This window comes from Triturus cristatus, chromosome 1_1 (genome assembly GCF_964204655.1).
Source record: "Triturus cristatus chromosome 1_1, aTriCri1.1, whole genome shotgun sequence".
NCBI classification, from domain to species: Eukaryota; Metazoa; Chordata; class Amphibia; order Caudata; family Salamandridae; genus Triturus; species Triturus cristatus.
Window position 1 is genome coordinate 397,218,896 of NC_140579.1, and position 19,327 is coordinate 397,238,222.

General features: G+C 45.2%; 1 protein-coding gene and 1 long non-coding RNA gene across 9 annotated transcripts in view; one reads left to right on the plus strand and one right to left on the minus strand.

Annotated features, from left to right (window-relative positions):
- Window positions 1–19,327, plus strand: part of LOC146870300 (stAR-related lipid transfer protein 3-like) — a 545,134-nt gene that overhangs the window by 169,443 nt on the left and 356,364 nt on the right. The gene's annotated exons all lie outside the window — the stretch shown is intronic.
- LOC146870301 (uncharacterized) overlaps window positions 1–19,327 on the minus strand; it is a 336,625-nt gene that overhangs the window by 84,226 nt on the left and 233,072 nt on the right. For 4 of the 5 annotated variants that reach the window (XR_014971942.1, XR_014971927.1, XR_014971940.1 and 1 more), the window contains exon 3: window positions 14,221–14,349. This is a non-coding gene — a long non-coding RNA (uncharacterized LOC146870301). The remainder of the gene's footprint in view (window positions 1–14,220; window positions 14,350–19,327) is intronic. The other variant, XR_014971941.1, reaches the window with a different exon arrangement.

The following is a 19,327-nucleotide window of genomic DNA, read 5'->3' on the forward strand; positions in this document are numbered from 1 at the left end:
GCTGCCTTGTCAGCGAGGTTTTTTGTTGTTGTTTTTAACCTGGTGAACTAGCTTTCAAATGTTATCTGCCTACCAAAGTGAAATATCCAAATATGATCCATTTGCTTTCGTTCCATGACCTATTGCTTTCTTTTTGTATGTCCCTGCACCATAAATATGCACAACCTTTCACAAATTCTGTGACAATGGTGGACACATTTTGTACCAAACTACTGCCAAATTTTGCAAACGATATGAGTGTTCATGGTCAGACATGAAACATTTTCCAAGCCAATAATAACCTGACCACAAATAGACCATTGCAATGAAATGTCATGCCTGTAAATTTGTTTGAACTTTGATTTACCCGTTTTCGATTCATGTTGGGACAAAGCCTCGAGCACACATTACTATCAAAGGAATAATTCAACTCATCAAAGTAACCTGTGGTTAATTTTGACATATTATGTAATCCAGATAATTTATATCTATAAAATAATAATATGCATCTCTTGCAGAACTGCAGATTATCTTTGTATTCAATATCCACTGGGGCTCTTTCAGGTCTAAGCCAATCCAACTGGTAAGGTGGGACATGTGAATAACGTGAGTTTTATTCTTTGCAAACAAACATCTGGTCCTTCCCACACACAGGAGGTGGAGGTCACGGCTAAAGATGCCATAGCCAAATACAGATTAGAACAGTAGGGTGCTGTTGTCTGGCTAGGGGTCCATTGTTTTTATTTCTTGACATTGGTTACCATAGGTCACAGATCAACACCAACGGCTGCCTCCATGTAGGTGTCAAGACTCACCTTTTCCAACAAACCTTTAGAAACTGCAGATAAAGAAGTAGAAATGTGTTAATATACCATTTTTATTTTATAATTAGCTTAATCTTGTGAGGTACACAAATTGTAAGTGGTCTCACTTTTGACAGAAAAGGGAACCACGATACAGAAATATGATGTAATTTTGTCACAATGGTACAGTTTAATATGAAGAGTACACCCTCCGTAGGATCTGCAACCAATCCCTGTGTTGTGGATCTGTCCCTACCCCCTCGAAGCAAGCACTCATCACCCCGCTGCTAAAGAAACCCTCATTGAACCCCGAGTGTCTAACTTTCGGCCTATATCGCTCCTACCCTTTCCGGCGAAAGTTGTGGAACGCTGGGTTGCTCCTGTCTATCGACATATCTAGAGCAGAATCACATTCTGGACGACTTCCAATTCGGATTTCGCCCAGCCCATGGTACCGAAACGGCTGTGCTTACAGCCATGGAAGAACTTCGTATGCGTGCAGACAGGGGCCACGCAGTGGCCTTGATCTTATTGGACCTGTCTGCCGCATTCGATACGGTCAACCATGTGATTCTGCTAAAGAGGCTCAGAGAGGCAGGGGTCGACGGCACCGCCTTGCTCTGGTTCCACTCATACCTGCGAGATAGGAAACAGGCGGTGTCCCTCCCCCCTTTTCAATCCGCCTTTTCCCCAGTACCTCACGGGGTGCCCCAGGGTTCGTCCATCAGCCCGATCCTCTTTAACGTTTATCTGAAACCACTAATCACCCTGATTAAATCCCACAGACTGAAAACTATAAATTACGCGGACGACACCCAGCTTATCCTCTCCTGGGAGGGGGAAGACTCAATTCCCATGGAATCGTTCCACGACTGCCTAAGAGACACAGCCGGCTGGCTGCACAATAATTCCCTGCAATTCAATTCCTCCAAGACCGAGGTACTGTTCTGCACTGGGAGCCGGATTCCTCGCCTATTCCCCACGGAATTCTGGCCCCCGGAAACCCCAGAAAAACCACAGCCGGTCACTAGTGTCCGCAATCTGGGTGTTATGCTAAACAACAAACTCTGCATGGAAACGCAGGTAACCAAAACAGTCTCCACCTGCTCGGCCCTTCTGCGTTCTTTACGCAAAATCATGCCACTACTCCCCGCACAGGCTCGAGCACTAATAGTCAGGTGTACTATTCTTAGTCGCCTTGAATATTGCAATGCACTTCTGCTCGAGTCCCCAGCTGTGCTACTGGACAGACTCCAAAGAGTCCAGTCGGCCGCAGCCAAACTAGCCCTCGGATGGACCAGGAGATCCTCGGCCACAGCAGCCTTAGCCGAGCTACACTGGCTCCCTTTGAAGCAGCGAATAGCCTTTAAAGCACTCTGCCTTGTCTTCAAAGCACTACACGGAACTGGCCCCAATCCCTACAAAAAAATTTTTTCCTGGTACACCCCCACCAGAACTCTCCGATCCGCCTCAGCCTGCCTTGTGAGGGTACCCAGATTCAACAAGGTAAGGACTGGGGGAAGATCCTTCAGAGTGGCCGCCGCTAAACTCTGGAATAGTTTGCCGGTCGACATCCGCCAAATTTCACAACTCCTTCCATTCAGAAAGCGGATTAAACTTGGCTCTTCCCCTAAATCCCTCACAACCCCTCCCCAGTCTCCCGTCTCTTTTCATCTTAGGAGTAATCTCTCAGCGCCAGGATACCTGCCAGGTGACAGTTGCGCTATATAAATGTTTTAAATAAATGAATAAATGTTAGAGATCTCGTTTTCCTGCTTATTTTCTGTGCCAGAAGGGAACGAGTCCATTCACTCTACACAGACACCCAACCGCAGGTTCTTATTTGAGGTACTATCCTGTATAATGTGCTAGTACTGCACATACACTGTTTATCTCGCATATATTGTATTGAGTAAGCTGAACATTCTGCTGGCTCACCTAATAGTCTAGGAACACCGGCAGAATGTTCAGCTGTTCTGAGAATGTTTATGTTGAAAACTGGAAGTTACTCCGTCTCTTGGTCTGGTGGAGTGGACTTGCTTTCTTGGTTCTCCACAGCCATGTAGTCAATTCTCGATAAACCTTAGCCGTGTAATCTTCTGTGTTCGGTGTGTTTACTACATTATGTTAGAAGAGCTGGGTGGATAATCTCTTATCAAGGTGAGAAATAATAAATCGTCATCACCATCTGGCACGTTGTCCTTCACTCTGTGTGTGATGAGTACGCATTACCAGTCTTATCACCCAAGGACTGGTGCCCACTGCATAAAAACTCATCATCACATTGGCAAGTAGTGAAACATTTCCTAGACAAAGATGCATCTTCTTCATATAGCTGTGACTTTTGTTTTGTCCCACACCTCTTCCCCCTATAATGAGCCCTCTCGGTTCCCTCCTTCTACTAGCAGCAGGATGCGCTTATGGCCCATGTAATATGACTTCATGAAGCTGGAAGACTTTTGTTAATGGTTTGGCAAAAATATTCCTGGCTCGTCCAATTTATCAATGGATCTTTTTAGCCTTGATATAAAATCCTGTCCCTTGCTGTATTTAAAAGAAGTGTAAAGCTAACAAGTAAAGCACGTTTTTATTTAAATTTCAAAACAGCTTATAAGAATTCTGAGAATGGAGGGAGTGGCAAATGCAGTGGTCATAAGATTGCTTTGCGAATATTCAGGGGCATATTTACAGTATTTTGGCATGGGACAGTGCTTCTAGCTGTGCTGTGCTATGTCAAAAGAAAAGGGGAGGAATGTGCCGTATCTACAAGATATGGTGCATTACTGTCCTTCCTACAGGCCCACAAACTGCAGCCGTGCACCTACTCAGGCACGCTTGCACCATGGTGCAGGGGTGTCTGTGTCTGTGCATGATTGTTTTTGTGCAGGAAAGGACGTCTTCCAGCACAAAAACAAAGCAGCAGGTGTTTTCCTCCTTCTATGTTTGCTGCAGATTGCAGCACACTTTGAAAGTGGAAAAAACAAGGAGAAATGTAAACATTTCTCCTCAATACACCTGCTTTGGGAAAGCATTCTTATTTGCACTGCCCCAGCTTTACGGTATTTTGTAAATCTGTGGCAGTGTCAAAAACCATCGGTGTCTCGTGGGAACACCCAGAGCAACACCTATGGAATGCCCCTTCGACGCAGAGTAAGACATTGCCTCACTCCATATTTCCAAAGCCATGAAAAGCCACTCAGGTTGGCTTTGTGTGGCCTTGTAAATATGGGCCGGCACACTGCGCCTCTAGAGCGTTACAAAAGAGATGTTCCGGGGGTGGAAAAGTGCCGCAGGGGCATTGCAAATATGCCTCTCAGTTTGTATCAGATCTTCTGAAAGGATCTGTTTTATGTGAGTGTTTAAGTGTGTACAGACGTCGGGGTCTGTGGGGAATAGAATGCTTTAGATAAATGCCCATTTACAAGGGGAGGCCCAAATATTCCTGTCACAAATTACAACATCCACTAATCTGCTTTCCTACTATGGTGGAAAAAAGCTACTCGTGCCAGGAATTGCGTATCCTACCACCAACGCCATGTAATTGCACCTAAAGTGCTCTTATTATCACATAAGGCTTGCATCGAACTGGGACAGAAAATAGGCCAGGGAACCAAATAGAAAATGGCCTCCATTAGCAACTCGGATAGCTATAAAAGTGACCCACATTTTCAAATCAGGGCAGTTTTCAACTTGTAAAGACAAAAGCTGTATTGGTGTTTGTAATTTGTAGGAGACTGCACACATTTGAGCTTCTGCAGGCAATGTCTGTTTCAATATCTGGGAAATGAACAGTAAAATCCATCCCGTCAGACAAGAAAAGAAGCAGCCCCACAAACAGCCAAAGCCGCAGCCCATACACTGGTCTGTCAGGCCAGCCCTTCGGGCATTGCCCGAGTGCCCTATAGGCATCGCTTTCCTGCTTTTTTGATCACTTTCTTTTAATTCCTCTTTTATTGTGGTATATCATCATGGAGTGCCTCGAGCTTTAGTAAAAATTCTTCCTCGACCTGTTTCTGGCTGCTGCCTTGTCAGCGAGGGTTTTTTTTTTTTGTTTTTAACCTGGTGAACTAGCTTTCAAATTTTATCTGCCTACCGAAGTGGAATATCCAAATATGATCCATTTGCTTTCGTTCCATGACCTATTGCCTTCTTTTTGTATGTTTCATATCTACTTATTCATACCTTGAGATCTTGTAAACCCAACTGATGATTCACCCACTACTACGCCAGTGGCGTAAAAACTTTAGGGGGATCCCTGCAAAGTACATAGAAGGGGCACCCCAGACCGAGTCAGGAGCTATCATGCCAGGGACCTGCCACCTGTGCACAGTGCCAGAGAGGGCCCCATGGAGCTCGGAGCTGCGAGGACAAATGTTACACCACGACTCTAGCCCTATTCCCTGTCCTGCCTTTGTCTCTGCTCTACCAAGAGACCTCATTGTCTCTCATTGGCTCCCCTTCAATCAGGAGCTCTCCTGCCTGGTAAACAAATTGTTCTTATCTTGTTGTGAGTGAATGGTGCCTGTTGTTTAATGCCTACTTATTTTACGTCTCAAAATGTTCTGTACAATACAGTCTGTACTTTAATCATGAAATGCCTGTGTTTTTTCTATTGGTGTGAAATCCTATGTCCTATTGGTTTCTCTCCTGCTCTACAAGATGCTCATATTGTAATAACTGTACTTGTTCCTTGTATAAATGTATGCACCATAAAAGTATAGTGAATGATGTCATAATAGATGTCAAATCCCAAGCTGACATCATCAAACAAAACATCACTCTAGAACACCTAATGTTTGATTTATTGTTAAGGTGTGGGATTCGTTAAAGAGAGATGTTTTTTTCTCTACACTGGATGGCCCCAGTGGTTAATTTGTGCTGGTGGTTTCCAGTGCTCATCACTGGCACATTATTCGCAACACCATCTCTATTGACAATCTACCACAGGGTGGCACTGTCTATCAAATGTTGAGATGAGTGGACAGGAAGCGATGATATCTGCCACCAATACCATTCTTCATTGCTCCCCCATCTTCCTCCCTCTGAACTGGGTTCTCTCTTCCAAATTGTGCATCGGTGCAAAGGAGCTCGGGTGTGGCATAAGTGATTCAGGTGACATTTGGGGAACTTTGTTTCCTGGTTGGTCACTGCTCTGATGTAATCATTAACAGAGATCACAGCAGGTGCCAGGTGTAGGGGGTAACAGAGACAAGGTAAACGGCGGTGAAGGTTGAAGAAAGTATACCTTCTCTAATTCTCCATCATGCACAGTGCCATCGCCCCCTATAAGCCTCTAGGCACACTCCACTGGTGGACTATTTCTAGTTCTGCATCATAGTGAGGGAAGAGGTTTATGTACTTAACCCAGTGATAAACATAATGGTATCAACAGTCCGGCTAGCAAGAGGTAATATCCAGCAGAAAAAGAATAGTGCAGCAGCTGTACTAATTTCAATTAGTATTATACACAGCACTTAGAAAATGCAGGGTGGGAGCAGAGGGAGGAAGACCACAAAGGGTGCCAAGTTTGGTTCTAACCAGGGCTCTATCCAAGCAAAGGCTGTTCCTGGACTCGAGTAAGATAAGAAACATTAGTCGAGTAAGATAACAAATAATTAGACAAAGGGGCTCGTTTGCCAATGTTGAGAGAGTGTCAAGTACAGCTTTGCCAGCCATGTTAAGCGTATATAGAAAACAATGAAAACATTGCTTTGTATACTTTCACACAACTCATCAGCCATCTTGAAAATATTGAAAATAATGTTTTAATTGTGCTCTGTACTTTTAACATGGCCAGTATCTATCGGCTTTGCTAATTCTGGAGGAGATCAAAAACCTCAGGTACTGGCAAAGACAACTACGGCTACCTCCATGGAGAGTGGTAACACAAGAGAGTGAAGTGCGACAACACCCAGGACATCACCAAGGCCTCCATCCATCATTTGACGTGCCTTAGAGGACCAATGAGGGGGGAAGGCTGGGGTAAGAGGAGCATCTAGGACACCACCTAACGCCTTTTTCCACACAAAGGAGGATCAGGAGGGAGGGAAGTAGGAGAAAGATAGATTGAGTCAGAAGGGCATCAAAATATTGAGCATGCTCTAAAAACAAAGACATGCCCTCCAGAGAATGATAAACTAGTCATGGAATGAAAGAAAAGTAGTTCCATGACTTCTGCAGTTGAGGGACACACTCTACCAAATCAAAAGCAAAGGTGTAATGAATGTGCCATTTATGTGGATAAATAGCCTGATAATGACCGTCGCCCATCACCATCTCAGCCTTATTTAGCATATTATAACATAGTATAGTGATGTGTAGGCCTGCCTAGTAAGAATAAGCTACGAAGTAGTGCTTGATTATGTCTCTTTCAGATTCTGACTTTATCTTGCTTAACGGCAGTGCTTGCTATTGGCTTTGGCCTGATCCTATGTCATCTTGCATACTAATTTTGCTCTTTTGCGTGAATAGAGGCTAATGCTTGAGTGACTCCATTTTCTGAGCTGTCGCCATTTTCTGAGCTTCACTAGGTGAGAAGGGCATGTTTTCCTTTTCACTTGTTATTCACACTTTACTGACCAGAAAGAACTGGATCTTGTCAGAGGAATGTGCTTGCTCTGCTCTGAAGCCAAAACAGACGCCTGGCCAGCTGAAGCTGTGGCCTTGGTGCGGAGTGGTACAGACTCTGACGGGAAAAGGGGGCGAGACTCACCAGGAGCTTCGTCTTACGTCTCCACTTGTACTAAAGGAGGTGTCTGGGTTCTGTTCGGTGGAAGTTCATCACAGGGCAGACGTGCAGCTGTGGCGGTGGCGCGTATAGTGTCACTACTGTTTCCTGTTTTGGCCGAAGGACCGGACTCCCCTTTGGCGAAGTGGAAACGGGATGGACAGACAGTTGGTGAGGTGTTCCACTAATTTCTAGTTTTCCTACTGTTCTTGCTTACTAGAACTTTATTTTCAGGTTCTATACATTCATATACATATATATATTTCTACATATATGTTTGCCTTGATTGTGTTTCAATCATACTATTGATATGTTAGAGTCTGCTATGATAGGTGCATTTGGCTTACCGTGTGGTGCTATTTACTAATAAATATATCTCAGATATACCAATTCGTCTTTTCCTTGTAGCAGGAGGTGTGGACTCTTCTTGGCCAAGTATTCTGTTGTAGAAGGATGGGTGAATTCCCTTCTAGCAGGTAATTGTGTTATAGGAAGTTGTTCTACTCCTGGCAAGTGATGTGCAAAGTATATCTTGCTCTAGAGAAGTGTTGTGTGTGTTACCTTGGTCTAGAGGAGACTCATGTGATATTGTTTTATTGCCTTGCCTTTGGGGAAGTGTTGAAAGTTTGCCCACCTTAGGAAGTGCTCTGTATATGTTATATTCCATAAGTTTGGAACTGATATCCTCTCCCTGGGAAAGTGACGGTACATACCTTGGTCCAGGGGAGATCTGAGACCTTTCATTACAAAAGGTTAACAAGCTATGTACCAGGTGAGGGACAAACACACGAGTGATCAAACTCCTCAAAAAGCAGGAACCAAGCAGGCCATCTATTCTTGTGCAAGGACTGACTCCATATAGTATGATATACAAAGCTGTCTGCAAAACGGAAGACATTTAGATGAGTGCCGGGAGCTAAGCTATGTGGAATACAGCATTAGTATTAACAAGTGAAAAGCAAAGGGGCTAATATGGGGCCTAGCCTTGTACTCTGTTGCCTCACTTGGCTTTCTTATCTTATCTTATCTTAAATGCAACTTGTAAAGCGCGCTGACACCAAAGGCTTCCTGGCGCTGTTAAGACAGAAAGAGCGAGAGACGAGTAGGGCGAGAGTCACTTAGGTTAGACTCAAAGAGTGAAGAGGTGAGTTTTTAGTAACTTCCTGAAGTTCAAGAGGGAGGGAGTGGATTTGATGAAGAGAGGAAAAGGGTTCCAGAGACTGGGAGCCAAATGAGAAAAGCGGCGGCCACCGAATTTCTTTGTTTTAATTTTAGGGGTGACAAGTAGGTGGCGATAAGCAGATCGAAGGTTGCGTGTTGGGTGATGAGGAATGATTAAAGATTTGAGGAACGCGGGGCCGGGACAATGGAGAGCTTTGAATGTGATGCAGGCCACCTTAAAGGCTACTCTCTGGCCTATTGGTAGCCAGTGTAATTTGTGGAGTAAAGGTTTGGCCGATTGCCATCTGGGGGTTTTGTAAATGAGACGGGCCGCTTGATTCTGAGCTACCTGAAGCCGATGTAACAGAGATTGAGGGAGGCCATGATAGAGGGAATTCGAGAAGTCCAGCCGGGAAAGCACAAGTGAAATGACGACTTGGGTGAGTGCGGCAGGTGGAAATAGATGACGAACTTTACGAATCTTCCGGAGCTGATACATGCATGATGAAATGACCGCACCCACTTGATTTTTAAGGGATAATTCGGAGTCAATTATCACTCCCAGGCTCTTCACTGATTTGACCGGGGCTGGAGGGAGACCAAGCTCCGGAGGCCAAAACTGTGGGCCCCAGTGGATGTGACTGAGTCCAGGGAGGAGAAGCTCAGTTTTTCCGGGATTTAGCTTCAATTGATTCTGGTTCATCCAGGATTGAATATGGATCATCACGGAATGAAATGTTTTGATGTCATGGGGGGAATTAAGAGAAAAGATAATCTGAAGATCATCGGCATAGTTGTAGACAACTGCGTCCCATTTCTGAAGGGATTGAATCAGGGGCCTAAGGTATAAATTAAACAAGAGCGGTGAGAGGGAGGAGCCCTGAGGGACTCCACAAACCACGGACGTTTTGGTTGCAGTGTAAGGGCCTAGGCGGACGGCCTGAGTTCTGCCAGTCAGAAAGGACTCAACCCACTTAAGGGCGGAGCCCTGGATGCCCGCTTGCCTGACACGGTGGAGAAGGATGTCATGGTCCACCGTGTCAAATGCGGCGGACAGATCCAGAAGTACCAGGGCCTGAGAGACTCCTGCATCTGCGTTCCTCCTGAGAGTCTCCAAGACTGCCAAAATGACAGCCTCAGTAGAGTGGGCCGGCCTGAAGCCGGCCTGGTTAGGCGCAAGATAACCAGAAGATTCAATAAAATTGGAGAGGCAGCAAGTGACATGAGCCTCCAAGAGTTTTGAGAAATAGGGGAGAAGGGAAATGGGACGATAGTTCGACGGTTGTGCAGAATCAGCACCAGGTTTCTTAAGGAGGGGCAAGAGGGTAGCCTCCTTAAAAGAACTGGGGACAATGCCTCTGTTGAGCGAGCCATTTAGCAGGGGTAAAACACAGTCAGGTAAGCTGAGACAGATACTCCGCAATACGGAAGGTGGACATCTGTCGTTAGGAGAGCCTGATTTCACACGGATGGCGAGTTCCGCCAGTGAGGGTGCGTCCAAGGTAGGGAAAGTAGAGAACGTGAGGGAATTGTCCGAGGGAAAGTTCAATGTGAGTGACTTGGGTGGAGAAGGTATAGAGTTTTTAATTTTTTCGATCTTTTCCCTAAAATAGATATTGAGGGTGTCACAGGCTTCTTGTGTGGGGGTTTGGGCTGGGAGAGTCCTGTCGTCGGTAGTGAGTTCGTTCATTACCTTGAACACCTCTTTTGATTTATTTACTGCGGACGAAATCCTGATAGAGAAGTGTTCTGTTTTTGCTGCAATGATGGCCGATTTATATTCCCTACGTGCAGTCATATAGGACTGCCTGGCTACGTTGGAATAATCACGTCTCCAAATACGTTCCAGCTGACGGGTTTTTGTTTTCTGTTGCTTAAGGTCAACAGAAAACCACCGGTGGGAATTGTGATGTCTAGTGGGGGGGAATTTGGTTAAGGGGGCATAAAGGTCACTGGCTGACTTCAGCCAGGAACCGATGTCTTGTTCTATTCCTTCGATGTTATCAGGGGAGTTAAAAGCTGGCCGAGTGTCGGCCAAGGTTGTGAGAAAGCCCTGAGAGTCGAAGGTGCTCCATTTGCGTGAGGAGCCGCCGGCCATCAGGGGAGCAAGAGTCCGGCCAGCAATAGTAATGATGGTATTTACTAAGTGGTGATCTGACCAAACACAAGAAGAAATAACTGGCTGGGACAGGGCCAGATTACAAGTCCAGATCTGATCCAAAATATGGCCCTTAATATGGGTGGATTGGGTGACCTGTTGGGTGAGGTTTAGGCTAGTAAGAGTCTCAAAAAGCTCTAAAGCATGAGGTCCGGCACTGATGTCATTGAACCAGTAATTTAGGTCACCTAGAAGGGCAAAACTGGAATGCTCCGTTAAGAGGTTGGAGAGGTGTTCACTCAGAATAGTGGAGAAAAATGGCATAGGGTGTGGAGGCCGGTATAACAGGAGGAAAGTGAAGGCACCAGTACCGGTTTCCACGCTAATAAGTAGATTGTCTACCTCTGGGAGTGGGAGGGAAAGGGATGAGATGGTGTCCAGACGCTTAGATATAATGGCTGCCACCCCGCCGCCGGGCCGGCCATCGGGGCGGTCGGCATGATGGATATAATAATCAGGGGGGAGGGCGGCCAAGATATCAGGGAGAGACTCAGACGTGAGCCACGTTTCTGTAAGCAGAAGTATATCGGGTCTATTATCCGTCAACAAGATAAAAATATCTTCAGCATGTTTCACTAAGGAACGAGTGTTCAAATAGGACATACTGATAGATGTAACATTTTTAGCCGGATTTGCTGTGTTTGTGTCTCGACCTGGAGAAGGTAGACCAGGGCGCATGAGGCCGGCAGTGTGTGCACGACGGCTAGTGGTAGGGGACAGTGGGGGAGCAAAAGGCTGTAATTTTTTAAGCTCGTCGAGCGAGTACGTAATAAGGTGACTAGCGAGGTGTGCCCTAGGGCCCGGCCTGGCGCGGACGGGCGCAGACGGGCTTACCTTGGGCGCACCTTCGGCGCGCAGACGGCGCGCCCGCTGCGCTCGTCCGCTGCGCGTCCGGGGAATGCACATTATATAGGGGCGTGAAGGGGCGGCGTCAGGGGCGTCGCCTCAGAAAGGGGCGTGGCCTCCGTCCTCGCCGGGATGGCGGAATGAGCAAGTTTGCAGGTTCTCGGTCAGCGGCAACGCTGTGGCAACAGCGTGACAGCAGGTAAGCACCAAGAGTGCGAGTACAACACAATTAGTAAAAATACAATACAAGTGTTTTTTAAAAAGTCGAACACAAGACGCTCTCGGCTTCCGCCTCAAGAGCTCAGGTCTGTCTAACGCGCGGTGCTGGTTGGCAGTATTACTTATAGGGGCGGCGTCAGGGGCGTCGCCTCAGAAAGGGGCGTGGCCTCCGTCCTCGCCGGGATGGCGGAATGAGCAAGTTTGCAGGTTCTCGGTCAGCGGCAGCGCTGTGGCAACAGCGTGACAGCAGGTAAGCACCAAGAGTGCGAGTACAAAAGGTAAAGGAGAAGGTAAAGAATAGAGATTATCTATAGAACAGCAGGTGCATTTGCATCATTGCCCAGATTAGTGGGTTCCTACTTCACCTCAATTATTGGTGTGTTTTTCACTGCCAAATCAGAGGATGGGGAGGCAATTGCCTTACTCGCATTAAGGCCCACGGCATCCTCGCTACACCACTGGATGGAGGCTCCTTCTAATGATCACCTGACATTTTGACAAACAAGGCTATTCTGAAATGCAATAGTGCTGGAAGATCTAAAAAGTGGAGGCTATCAACTGTGACAACAATATCTTGAAAGGTGACCAGAGATCAAGCAGTTGTTTGGCATGAGTCCTCAAATTGCATACAACGCTGCAAGAAATTTTGGTTATAATTTTGCACAACACTGTTTTTGTCGGGGTTGGTGAAACCAGGAGTTTATATACACAGTTTACTAGGAATGTCAGAATGACCCTTCTGGCTGCTGGATGCAAAGTTCAGAATGACAAAGTTTGGAGACCTTTTTTTAAAGAGATTTAAGAGGATTGCCCTCTTTATAGGGGGGTCAAAGACAGTTCTAGAGTGGCTGAATGACTGTTAATTAAAAATAAGAGGGCGTGGATCATGACAAATTTATCATCGATAACGGCAGCTTTTGACAGAGCCAGAGGGTTACCAGATGTGTAAGCGGTCACATCCTTTGCCTTTTTTTACTTAGGACTATCAAAAAGATACTGCCTTTTATCCCTGTTAATCTCAAGAAAACTCTTGTCACTTCTCTGGTGATGGCTAAATTAGATTACTGCTATGACCTGTTTCTCACTGCCCAACAATTCATATTAAACAAGCTATAAGTTCTACGAAACGCAGTGGCAGAAGCTTCATGCTGGGAGCCACCAAGGCATGGAATGCACTGCCACTCCCCATCACAGAGACACCCAATCTTCTCGCATTTAGGAAACCCCTGAAAGCCTGACGATTTAGCACTCTGCAGGCTTTTTTCCTGGGATTTTTCTTTTGTCTGTAATGCCAGCGCCAAGACACCTCTGGGTATTCGAGCGCTTTAGAAATTGTATTAACATAACATAACAGAGGCTGCGTGCATCGGACCTGTCACCTGAATCTGATCATCATTTTCACATCGTCATTCACCATAGGAGTCTTTTCACGATGGGTGTTTTGACACTAAACCGTTGGTGGTGCTAATTTTCCCTTGGGCATGTCAAGTCAGTAAGGTGATAGAAAGGGTCCCAAAACTAGATGAGCTGTGTTTTTAATCACCTTCTGAGTTTTGAGAACAAATGTTGAATTAGCTTTCATTTCTAATATTAGTAAAGAAGAGTGTTTGCCGGGTCTTAGATAGAGGATACTCGGAAGGGAGGCTTTTGGCCAATGAGATAGACATTGAAGGCAGCGGGATGATTGGCGGCAACGGTCTTCACCCAACTCATCCACTAACCGGGCCTTTTCGCATTTCAGTTGTAGAGGTCACCTAATGACAGCAACTGATATTTTTGAGGGCACTATTTCCTAACCTTGCCCTCATAAGGAGGAATCTCCTTAGGTTGAGGGGAAGAGCGACAGCTGATGGCATACTGGACAGCCTACGCTGAAGAGGGGCTAGAGCGTGTTATTACTTTTAAAGTTTAAGCTTCAATCCACTCATGCTTCTACGGCACAGATCATGACTTCCTTTTAGCATTAAGCAGTCCAGGTACAGCTGTTAGTTTGAAGAAAAACTTCCAGTACTTGTGTAACTTATTTTGTGTGTATTTCATCCAAATATTTACCTTACATGATCATTAAAAATTGTTGTGCCTTTCAATCACACCAGGTTTTTCCTGGCAGTGATGATAAAAAAGGGACATCGGACCGTGAGCCCTTATTAGTGCATGTTTTGTAAGGCCCTTACTCGTCCGGAGGGCCCATGAGCATGGAAGGCCAGGTGAACCACCAATGTATGGCGAACCGCTCCTTCAAATTCTAAATTAAACATCTTAGTGTTTAGAGACATGCTGCTTGATTCAATGAGCTGCATCTCTAGGGCATTTTACAGCCAACTTACCTTACCCGTGATCGACATCAGTCTCTTTTTCTCCAGTTAGGTTGGGACTGCCTCCCTCAGCACTTTTCTGTAGGCACCTTGTTTCTTCCAAAGCCACTTGTGTCCTGTTCTCGTTTACCGGTTGTCTAACTGGAGGGCACAAATAAAAGATATATACTGATCTCAGGACTTCAATAACACAACTTATTGCTTCATTCTTGAAAGGGCATTGTGAATATTATTGATAGTATTTTTTTATTATGGGCCTGATTTAGAGTTTGGCAGACACGGTGCTCCATCCCATCACAAACGTGATGAAGCACCCTGTCCGCCAAGCTCTTTGAAATGCCCTCTTTAGAGTGATACAAAAGGGGGTACAAAAGGGGGGTGGTGATGGACGGAGCATCAGAACCAATCAAACACTCACACCCAGTCAACAGATCTGGGTTTGATCCATCACCGTTCTTTAGCCCACTCTGCCACCCCAGTTCAGACATGGCCATATGCAAATCAGTCTGACCCTGTGCCTCAAGGGAACAGTCCAGCCCGAACTGCCAAGCCATGCCTTCCCTGGACCGGAAACAAGCTTCCTAGGACCGGTTTCTGGCATTTCAGCTGTCTTCAGCCAGGCTTGCTTGAATCCAGTGGCAAAGTGAGCAAGGGACTCACGTCTGAGCATACCCTGCCACTGGATTCAAGCAAGCCTGGCTGAAGACGGCTGAAATGCCAGAAACCGGTCCTAGGAAGCTTGTTTCCGGTCCAGGGAAGACATGGCTTGGCAGTTCGGGCTGGACTGTTCCCATGAGGCACAGGGTCAGACTGATTTGCAGATGGCCATGTCAGAACTGGGGTGGCAGAGTGGGCTAAAGAACGGTGATGAATTAAACCCAGATCAGTTGACTGGGGGTGAGTGCTTGCAATGTTCAACACTCCGTCCATCATTTCCTTTGGTTTTCTCTTTAGAGTGAGGCAGACTGGCAGCTTTCAGTCCCCCCTTCCTCTGACAGTCTGATGGACAGCTGGCTGTCGGAGTAAGGGCATCACACCACCCACCCTTTATAGAGCTCTTGGTCTGATGCATTTTTTTTGCTGTCTGACACCACCATGGAAAACCTAGTGAGATGAACACAAAAACACATTTAATGTCCTTTACACCCAGGGAAAATAATACCTTGTGTAGGGGTCATTAGTTATTTGGTTTTCAAAAGCAAACTCACACTTTGGTAGTTTTTGCTTTTAAACATAGAGTTTATTGCATAGCAGTCATCCACCAAACATTTGGTGCCTTCAGAGGAATCGCCATGGCAGCAGTTCTCTGAAGGTAGAGAAGGAATAGTGGTTGCGGATGTAATGTCCTCCACCCCCCTGATGGCCAGAGTAAAGACCGGCATTGTCTTAATCAGGCTCTATGTCGTACTGGCCATTACATGGTTGCATTAACAACATTGTGCAGGGAATAGTCATTTTAGTGGCTCTAAATATTTGTAAAAAACATTGCAACTGGATATAACTGAGCCAAAGTAAATCAAAAATGCATTTTTCATAGTATTATATTATTTCGCCAAAGCTCAAGGGAAGCAGATTGATGAGAAGTGAGAACTAAGAGCAAATCCCAAAGATAAGCCCTCCCTCGGACTGGTAGATGAGCCAACTCAAACCATTTACGATGCACATCCAAGGCTTCAGTAGGGTGCCAAAAATCCAGGCTTCAGTAAATGCCCAGATAGCCACCCTCTGAACTGTTAAAGTGTCAAGAGACAATTTACAAGAAACCCAACCTAGAGACACTTTAAAACCAGAGCTGGTTTGTATTCCCAGCAGATTACAGATTTCTCCCTACACCATTTCTGGAAGGATGCCCAGTGATGGTAAGCCTAGTGGAAAGATGCCTAGATGGTTAGTAGCAGAAAGAGCATCCTCTGAAAGCCCCAACCTTATTAGCCCTCTATGTTCATTTGCCATAGCTAGAGGTGCATTCTCAGAAGAATAACCTGAGAGGGGGGAGGCAATCTGAAAGGATATTGTAGACGAATCCACTCTGGAGCAGAAGCCATCTGGCAGAGAAAAGTGAACAACAATTTTCAAGGCCAAAATTGAGCTACCAATATTATCCCATGCCTCAGTCTCGAAGGTGAGCCAACAGCTTGGAAATCATTGGAAATGGGGCGGATGCAAAAAGTAGACCCTTCAGCCATTAGCACAACAGAGCATCCACCCACCAAGATGCCTCAGTGTGGAACCTAGTACAGAACATAGGTAGCAGTGAATTGTCTACATCTGCAAAAAGATCTATCCCTGCGGTGCCAAACCTGTGACACATTTTCAGGAACATTTCCAGCAAGAGAAGGAATTCCAGAGATTAGGGGAACACTGATATATGGAATCTGCTTGAGCGTTGTCTACTCTTATGTAAACTACCCTCACAGAAACAAAATGCTCAAAGCCATATCTGGGAAGCCTCCACTGCCTATTTCTTGCAACTGGTGCACCCAAAAACTGAAGTGAGCACCTTATCCCCGGAATCGAGCTTCCATAGAACTGAAGATCTAACAGTACAGAAGATTACTCTCATTTGTAGGGATAGCCCCTAAACTTTTTCTCCCAGGGAGCCTGGTTTGAGAAAGGACCCAAATTGGTAATCACAAATTGCGAATGCACATTCAAGGGTGCCCGGGGGCCAGGGCCCCCTGCAGCACCTCCCCAAAAAAGGTCAGTGTGCACATGTGAAGCACACACATGCCCTAATGGCATCTGTGCACTACATGGGACTTTCAAAAACGCATTTTTGTGCATTTTTCAAAGCATGCACAAATTATCATCAACTTGTTGTTGATGGTAATTAGCGTTTCCTAAATGCACAGTTCACATTTAGGAAAGGCTATATGCATCGGCAAATATGGATTGGCAAATTGCAATTCCCTAAATACATTCGCAATTTAGATAATTGCAAAAAATTGTGATTACCTAAATTGCGAATGACAAAAGGTATATATATCTGAAAAGGTCTTTTTCCGTTTGCGAACAGAAAAGGGCTTGATGCATGCGCCCCCTAATTACTTAAATTCATTTATCTGACACAATAAACTCATTAACATTAATAACTGAGCATTTTTGGCAACCAAGGCGAAGGAAAGAATTAATATGGGTTTGTCAACTATTTAAGGAAAATATAATATTATCATTCCCTGATGGACAATGTATATTTCAGTTTCCAAATTCCTGTAAATATAAATTTAACACTTTAGCCCAAATCATATCTGCTACATGTGATAAAGTTCCAAACACTAATGCAGTCATTTTTGAATTAGACAGAGCCACCCGAAGCGAGATCCCTATTCTTAAAAATTCAGACATGGGATCCTACTAGTTAACTCTTTTTGCAGTAAGTGGTGTCTAGCAAATAAAAGTGAAAATGCATCTCCTGGGAAAGTCTTGCCCAGAAACAGTAGCACACTTTAAGTTATCCTGTCCTGTATACCAGTACACTAGAAAATCTTGGACATTAGCTATTTGTTGAAAACTGACTGTAAGTCACCTTCTGATAGTATTGAAGAATTTAAGAACTGACAACAATGAACTGATTATATTTGCTGTGTCTAAACACCTACATTAAACCTGGAGGATAAGATATAGATTTATTGACAGAAATTAGGGCTTTATGAACTTCTATGATGAACTGGCTAATTATATCCAGTGGGGAAATCTCATTACAAGACTTTTTAATAATATTTTTTATTGTATATTATTCTTTTTTTAATGAGAGACTTTTCTAAAATAAACATTACTTGACCCCTCTGTTATTATGTCCTGTTCGAAGGTGTTCTTTTTCTGCATCCATTATAGCTTTCTAGCCCGCCTTAGTGGGCTATACTGGCCACTAAAGGCTTGCTCCAGCGTAAATGACCAGGTCCAAAGATGAGGGCCTTTGACAAGGGAGTGGGCCATTAATGGCGGGTATAGCCCAGCTACGACGGGCTATAAAGCTATTAGAACATTCTGCTCACTGAGGGCAGAATGTTCTAATTAAGAAATACAAGGGTGTTGTAATGGAGACACTCTGAAGCAGGTGAAGTTCAAGCGTCTTTATTCTGTCATCCACTCTCCGCAACTGACAGCCTGTTGAACATTCCAAGGTGAACTCTCAAGGACCGTTCCAAGAGAGAGGAAAGGCGGGGGAAGGTAACAGGGGACAAAAGGAGAGAGATTACAACACATCTCCCTTCGTAGGGAAAGGAAATCCAGGGGAAAAGGACGAGGTGAGCGGGTAACATGAACCTGTGAAGTAACAGAGTTTATGTGTATCAGTAACATGGAAGCCCCCAGGGTCTGGAAGGCGGATAAGTCAAAACGCAAAGTATACACCAGCCTACCTGCAGACAACCACAAGGAGAAGGGAATAACAGATCACCTCATGACAGGGAAGGAAAGGAAAGAAAGAGCGAACGAGGTAAGGCTGGAGACACAGGACGACATCAAGCAATGTAACTTCCGATCTCACGGATGAAAACAAAGTACGACAACACGTGGAGAACTGAACAAGGAGGAAGCGGAGAAGAGGCAAAGTATGTACAAACAGCAAACTACTGCTTCCCCCCCATTTTCAATAAACAATCCCCATGCAATGTGAGATTGACATGCGTTCTACAAAACCCAACTTGCAACCTGTAATAAAACTACATCAGTCAAGTGGACTCGAACACCTGACCCTCCTCAACTCCTATGAGCGAGGGGAGGAAAACTTTGAATGGTACTGTAACCCATAAGACGCCCAACGTAGGGAGCCCAAGTAAATGTACATGGTTTAAAGCTCATAAATTTGTGCCCAGTATAGGGGTAGTAAAGTAACAGTAGATGGGAACGTAACCCCTAACCCATGCCCTAATTTGGGGGTTCCAACCGTGCTTTACCTAAGATGGCAAAATGTGTAGGCAAAAAGGGGCATGAACCCATCCTATGTAAGGGTATAAGAAAGAGTACTGTGATACTCACGTAAAACAAGCAAAAACCCATGGAGGGTGTACCAAAAGTCCACAAGCGTACGGTGAACCCCAAATGTCCAAAGTGAGTGCAAGGGAGGTGGCCAAACCCATTGCCCTCTCTGTGTAGGGGAAAGCATATAAAGTGTAAA